General features: G+C 29.7%; 3 non-coding genes across 3 annotated transcripts; 1 reads left to right on the plus strand and 2 right to left on the minus strand.

The window, feature by feature from the left end:
- Window positions 1-1,386: 1,386 nt before the first annotated feature.
- Window positions 1,387-1,458, minus strand: TRNAT-GGU (transfer RNA threonine (anticodon GGU)). The gene has a single exon. It is a non-coding gene; the product is annotated as a tRNA-Thr (tRNA).
- Window positions 1,459-2,940: 1,482 nt separating this feature from the next.
- TRNAD-GUC (transfer RNA aspartic acid (anticodon GUC)) lies at window positions 2,941-3,014 on the plus strand. Its single transcript has one exon. It is a non-coding gene; the product is annotated as a tRNA-Asp (tRNA).
- Window positions 3,015-5,187: 2,173 nt separating this feature from the next.
- Window positions 5,188-5,258, minus strand: TRNAC-GCA (transfer RNA cysteine (anticodon GCA)). Its single transcript has one exon. It is a non-coding gene; the product is annotated as a tRNA-Cys (tRNA).
- Window positions 5,259-7,500: the final 2,242 nt, after the last annotated feature.

Consider the following 7,500-nt stretch of genomic DNA (forward strand, 5'->3'; position numbering starts at 1 on the left):
CAGTAACAACAAAGAGTGTGCTAAACTATTAGCGGGAGTGGAAACTGCAGCGGTTAAGAAGTTGCAGCCTTCTAAATAAGAACTTGCCAAGCCGTGAGTATACCATGAAGTTACAAAGGTCGTACCTGTAAACCAACCCCCCAAGGCGAAATAGGCGCAAGGAAAGAGTAATAGACCGGACCAACCCACAAAAACGAAACGGTCCCTCCGCAACCAGTCATCCATAATATCAAATAAATCATTTTCATCTTTGGTAAATTTACCAAGAGCTATAGTCATAGCGATCCTCCTATTCAACTACTTCAACCATTTCCCAACACCTCATAGAGCATTTTCAGAGATGGGACGGACCTTGATCATTTATCTCTATTCATTTCTCTCTCTATATATATATAGAATATATAAGTATACTTTCCCTTGTTTTCTAATCGGTTTCGAATAAAAAATCATTTATGGGTCTATTGATATCTAGGGCAAATCCATGAACTCGATGTGGTTATTCCTTATCTATTCTTAAAAATCTTCCAAGTCATCAATCATAAAATCTGCTATGACTCCAAAATCCGATAGAAATTTTTTTTTCAGAACTGTTCAAGAAACAAATGATCCCCTGTTTCACTTCTTATACCTAGCGGATCTTCAGACATATTTCTCTCCTTATCATCAAAGAAACTTATTCTTGAAGTTTGGTTGTGAATTGACTTCTATTTTGTCTAGGAAACTACTGTAGGATCATAGGTTTTCTAAATTTCTATTTCATTTACAGTTTTTTCTTTAGTATTTCATTTTTTTTTATAAATACTATAATAAAAAGAAAAAACTGTAAATGAAAGTTTTTGTCTCATATATATGAATTGCTGGAAAAATATCGTACACATCGATATGAAAAGAAACTATTTGATATGTGAAGACATAATTTAATGTATTTTTCTATTATTTCTATAAGATTCTATCTAATCTTATAGAAATAATAGAAATTTATGGAAAAAAATATGTTTCATTTTAATTTTAAAAAAACTTGTTTGGTGGAACTTGAAATTCGTATTAAGGCCCTTCTGAGTAAAGAAAAGGCATAACCTTTTTTCTTAGTTCAGAAACAAGAAGATTTCATTGGAAATATTCAGAGATTCTTAGGGAGTCTAAACGAAAAAAGTCTTAAAAAGAAAAAAAATTGTTCGAATTGAATCTTTATCAAATTTGAATATCAGAATAGTAGATATAAATATAATTCAACGGGTTAGGTCCACTTACTTTTTTTTATTTTTCCATTATTGAATTTTACACTTTTTCTTTTTTATTACAAATAGAAACTTTTTCAAAATATCAAGAATCTTTTTATTCTTCCTTCAAATAGAAAGACTATTGCTTTTGAAAAAAAAAGTAAAAAGCCCCTTATCGGATTTGAACCGATGACTTACGCCTTACCATGGCGTTACTCTACCACTGAGTTAAAAGGGCCCTTTTTCTTTCTTTCAATTTCTAAATAAGGAACTAGCATGACTAGTACATATATTTGTTACTGTGTATACTTATTCTATAAATTTATATAAATTATTTCTATAAATTTATATAAATTATATAAATTAAATGATATAAATGGGATTAGAATACATGTACATCAATATCTATTATTTGTATAATGACTCATCAAAGAACAAAAAATTGGATTTACCTAGTGAATAGAATATAGTTAAAAAAAAGAATTGATTAAGATTGGATTTGATCCATATCAAATATATTATTTCAAAATGGATTCTTGAAGTCATTCTAATCATAACACTAAATTCTTTTTATTGATACATAAATGTACTCACAAAATAAAATATTTCATCGAAACATTGATAAAATCGAATCATTGATAAAATGGATTCAATATGTTCTGTCCCTAAACCAAATTTTTATTTTTTTATTGAAAAATTCTATTTTCCAAAGTTTTTTTTCTTAGTATTAGATATAAATCTACCTATCGAATCTTAGTATTAGTAATAAATGATAGAAATGAAGTTTTAACCTCTCGTCCTTTGCAACAAACGAATCATTCCTGTGAAGAATTTTCTCTTTATTGGAACATTACTTCTTTTTTTTTCTTATTATGACTGGAATAAAAAAATTTAGAAATATAAATGATTAATAAAAAATTTCTATGGAATTATGAAAGAACGAAAAATATTTTTTTTTATCGAATCATATCATTATATTGACAATTGCAAAAAACTGTTCATACTATGAACGTAGTATAATGGCGGTCGGGCAAGTATGCCCCCATCGTCTAGTGGTTCAGGACATCTCTCTTTCAAGGAGGCAGCGGGGATTCGACTTCCCCTGGGGGTAGGGTGTTACGAAAGGAAGTTGATCAAAAATTTTCAATAAAAACTGAAATGTATTCTTCCTATTGTGCTGGGTCGATGCCCGAGCGGTTAATGGGGACGGACTGTAAATTCGTTGGCAATATGTCTACGCTGGTTCAAATCCAGCTCGGCCCAAGAATTTGCCGATCCACTATGAAATTCTATAACCCATTTATAGTTCTCTGGAAATGACTGATGTGCTATGATACGGAAGAATCAAAATATTAAACATATCTAAGGTTATTTCTTTTTTTTCTGTATTCCATATTTCTTTCCACAAATTCAAAATCTTGTTAATAATCGGTATTCATGTCAAGATCTGTAAGTAGAAAATATAAGGAAAAATTGAAAAAAAAAATATTTTTTTTTCATTGATTCAATTTTCAATCGATTTGTTAATAGAATAAGAATAAGAAACGGATTACGAGTAATTTGTGTCGATCTCACTAAAGTGGATATCGATATACATATCAATATATAAAAAAATGCGCTTTTTTCATTTACAACAAAAAGGTTCGAATCCGAAATAGAAAAAGAAAAGGTTTGACAGAAACGGTCCGTAAAAATATTTATACAGTACACCCCTTTCCCTGGGATTGTAGTTCAATTGGTCAGAGCACCGCCCTGTCAAGGCGGAAGCTGCGGGTTCGAGCCCCGTCAATCCCGTTGGATATAAATCCAAAAAAATAAAAAATAAATTCCTTTTTTGTGTATTTGTAGGGAATCAAATTGATAAACAAAATTTTATTTGGGGCCCCCCCCTGCTTTTTCATTTGTTTCGCCGAAAAAGGAAGGAAAGGGATTTTGGACTTTCATCAAGAATAAATGTTTTTTTGTTTTATTTAGTATGGATAAAAGATCTTCCTATGTTATACTATTTCATGAGTTGATTTGATAGCTCAGATTTTGTGATTCATGATATTGATCCGATTTGATATCATTGAAATCCAATTTATACCATTGTTGAAAGATTGAACATTTCTATGGGATTAAATCCCGAATTTTTTTTTTAGAAATTTAAGAGAAATAGAACATAATAAAGATTATGGAAGTAAATATTCTCGCATTTATTGCTACTGCACTGTTTATTCTAGTTCCTACTGCTTTTTTACTTATAATTTATGTAAAAACGGTAAGTAAAAGTGACTAATTTCACTGAAATATGATTAAGTGACTAATTTCACTGAAATATGATTTCTTCATTTTTATGAATGATTTAAAAAAATGATCGTACAATCAGCGTAATCCAGATAGTAGAAATCAATTTGATTTCTACTATCTGAGAATTGCGTCCAATTTTTTTTTTCAGATTCTTTTTACAAACAATTCCGGTATCTTAGGAAAAAAAGGGGGTAAAAAAACAGGAATGGTTATTACACGGTCCGCCATTTTCCATATATATATATATCTATATAACCAGGTTAAGCGTCAGTTCATCGAAATAGAAATTTTAAGAAAAATTTGATTGGAATAGGAATCCATTTCTTCTTCTTTTTGATTCCCTTGTTTTTCTCAAAATAGGAATATGGGAATAATGAAAATATTTGTTTGATTGAAAGAGTATTTTCAATTCCTATAAGATACATAGAATACATTACACTACTAAAATATAATAGAATCAAGATAGATTTTCTATTTGAACTCAATTAATTAGTATTAGTTTAAATGAAATATTTTCATTCAATAGTTTCGAAATTCAAAAATTCAGGTAGAAATCAACAAGGTTACTTGGATCCCTTAACTCAATTTTTAGTATCCCTATAGCCCACTTCTTCCCCATACTACGAGGGAAAGGGAAAATGAAAAAACTACCATTAAAGCAGCCCAAGCAATACTTACTATATCCATGTAAATTTTGTCTCCTATCTCTATAAATATGAAGGAACTATTTCATTATTTTTTCAAATTTTTTATTCTATTCTTTTTTTTGTATTATTCGCTAAAAATACTATACTATAATAGTGGAATTGCTATTACAGAGTCAAAAAAAGGATTCTGGGCTAACATCATTCACGAAAAACAAGAATTCATTCTATTTATTAGTTATTAGAACATCTAAAAAGTTTTTTTTGATTATTTTTAGTAAAATCATAAAACATTAAACATAAAAAAATTATAGGAAGTTATAAGTCAATGAATGTTACTACCAGGTGGGAATATTAAGATTTCTCTTTTATCATTTCCTTAAGGATTTCATAAAAAAAGAATCAAGACAGATTCATTTGCATACTTATACTCTTCTTTCTATTTGAAATAGTCCCTTAAATGTCTCCCAATTCGTTCTCTAAAATAATTAAAAAAACTTTTTTTCTTTTCTATTCGATTTTAGAATCAAAACTTTTTAATTTTATTAGAATATAGAATATGAAAATCTAAAGAATACTTTTTTTGAATATTACGAAAGCGAATTAGCTAAATTAAAGCTATTAAATAGAATTGATCTAAATAAATAATATTGATAAAATGTGGAAGCACTCATAAACTTTAAATTAGTCTGTATAGAAGGTTTTTCTTCTGCCTTTTCTCTACCTAAAAATGGACTTTCCTATCCGACTTATTCTTAATCCAATCTAATAAAAGACCCAGTCAGGAGACAGACACTACAATAGTTGTGTAGTGAACGAACTATCATTTCTAAATTTATGGATTCCTTTTCACTACTAGAATCTTTCCTTGAATTCGAGACAAAAATATTTACAACATTTTTTAAGCTACTGATGCTTATAATTTCGAATCAAACGCAATTCTCAAGACTCCTTTTCCCTCGCTTGCTTCTGTTGGAAAAAAAGTTTTCTAAAAAAACGTAATATAATCTTTCATTTACAGTTTCTTATCGATCAGGCGACACCCGGATTTGAACTGGGGAAAAAGGATTTGCAGTCCCCCGCCTTACCACTCGGCCATGCCGCCAATAAAAATATAGATATGAAGTTTTTGAGAATACTCCCCCCTTTTCTTTCTATTGAAAAATTGAAAAACAATCTTGAGACAAATCGCAACCGTTAACTATTCTTTTATGAATTATTCTTGAATATTTGAATAGAAATTTTTTTTTCTTAATGAGATCAGAAAATAAAAATTGATACATAACCAATCAATATTGCTTTTTTTTTTAACTTTGTTCATTCTAATTATAACAGCAACTTTCAATATATGTAAACCCTAGAATATCAATTTGATCTGTTACACAGATATTATCTAATCGAGTATCTTATCCATATCTATATAGATATAGAATACCAATACTATACGGTATTTTCAAGAAATTATCGTGCTTATTCTTTTTTTACAATTTTCAATAGAAAATTTGTAAAAATTCACACAACATGTTATGTGTTTGTTATCCTGAACAAATATGACTGCAATAAAGTTAGAGACAGATCTATAGCTGCAGTTAAATATATGCATGTTTCAAAAATACAAGCCTTATTACATTACACATAACATACTCTAATCATATTCTCCCCAATTCTCTCCAAAATACTTCACTTCAAAATATATCTTTTCTTGACAATTTCGAATGGATTTTTTTTTGTATCCAATTGAATTTGAATATGTAATATCATAATAATGATAGAAATGAAATGCATTTTTTTAGATTCCTAAAAAAAATATTGAAATGCCCGTAGAAATTTCCAATCCTTTTTTAGATTAGACTTTCGATTCTATCTGTTTGTTTTGTTGCAAATTCCTTCGAAGTTGAGTATCAAATTCTAATATTTCTTTCTCTTTTCATAATAGGTATTTCATACACTAAGAAATATTTGATACACGGGATTAGGTAAGATTTCATGTAATTCAGTATAAAGAATAGAAATTCCAATATTGCTAAATGGATTCATGTGATTTGATGAAGCATGACAGCAAATCGTGGAATATTTTTCGATAAAATTCACGGGGAAATTGAAAATGCTTGGGAGTGAAAATGAAGAAATGTCTACACTACCTGGATTGAATCAGATACAATTTGAAGGGTTTTGTAGGTTCATTGATCGGGGCTTAACAGAAGGGCTTTTTAAGTTTCCAAAAATTGAGGATACAGATCAAGAAATTGAATTTCAATTATTTGCCGAAACATATCAATTATTAGAACCCTTGATAAACGAAAAAGATGCTGTATATGAATCACTTACATATTCTGCTGAATTATATATATCCGCGGGATTAATTTGGAAAAGTAGTAGAGATATACAAAAACAAACTATTTTTGTTGGAAATATTCCTCTAATGAATTCTCTGGGAACTTCTATAGTAAATGGAATATACAGAATAGTAATCAATCAAATATTGCAAAGTCCTGGTATCTATTACCGTTCAGAATTGGACCCTAACGGAATTCCGGTCTATACTGGCACTATAATATCAGACTGGGGGGGTAGATTAGAATTAGAGATTGATAAAAAAGCAAGGATATGGGCTCGTGTGAGTAGGAAACAGAAAATATCTATTCTAGTTCTATCATCAGCTATGGGTTCGAATTTAAGCGAAATTCTAGAAAATGTTTGTTATCCTGAAATTTTCGTGTCTTTCCTAAATGATAAGGATAAAAAAAAAATTGGGTCAAAAGAAAATGCCATTTTGGAGTTTTATCGACAATTTGCTTGTGTTGGCGGAGATCCGGTATTTTCTGAATCTTTATGGAAAGAATTACAAAAAAAATTTTTTCAACAAAGATGTGAATTAGGAAAAATTGGTCGACGAAATATCAACCAAAAGCTTAATCTTGATATACCCCAGAACAATACATTTTTGTTACCGCGAGATATATTGACAGCTGCGGATCATTTGATTGGCATGAAATTTGGAATGGCTCTACTTGACGATATAAATCATTTGAAAAATAAACGTATTCGTTCTGTAGCAGATCTATTACAAGATCAATTTGGATTGGCCCTGGTTCGTTTAGAAAATATGGTTAGAGGAACTATATGTGGAGCAATTAGACATAAATTGATACCGACTCCTCAGAATTTGGTGACTTCAACTCCATTAACAACGACTTATGAATCTTTTTTTGGATTACACCCATTATCTCAAGTTTTGGATCAAACTAATCCATTGACGGAAATAGTTCATCGGGAGAAAATTGAGTTATTTGGGCCCTGGAGGATTGACGGGGCGAACTGCGAGTTTTCGGATACGAGATATCCAC

Source organism: Vigna unguiculata, chromosome 3, assembly GCF_037176805.1.
Source record: "Vigna unguiculata cultivar grain cowpea cultivar isolate G323 ecotype 2 chromosome 3, ASM3717680v1, whole genome shotgun sequence".
In the NCBI taxonomy this organism is placed as follows: Eukaryota; Viridiplantae; Streptophyta; class Magnoliopsida; order Fabales; family Fabaceae; genus Vigna; species Vigna unguiculata.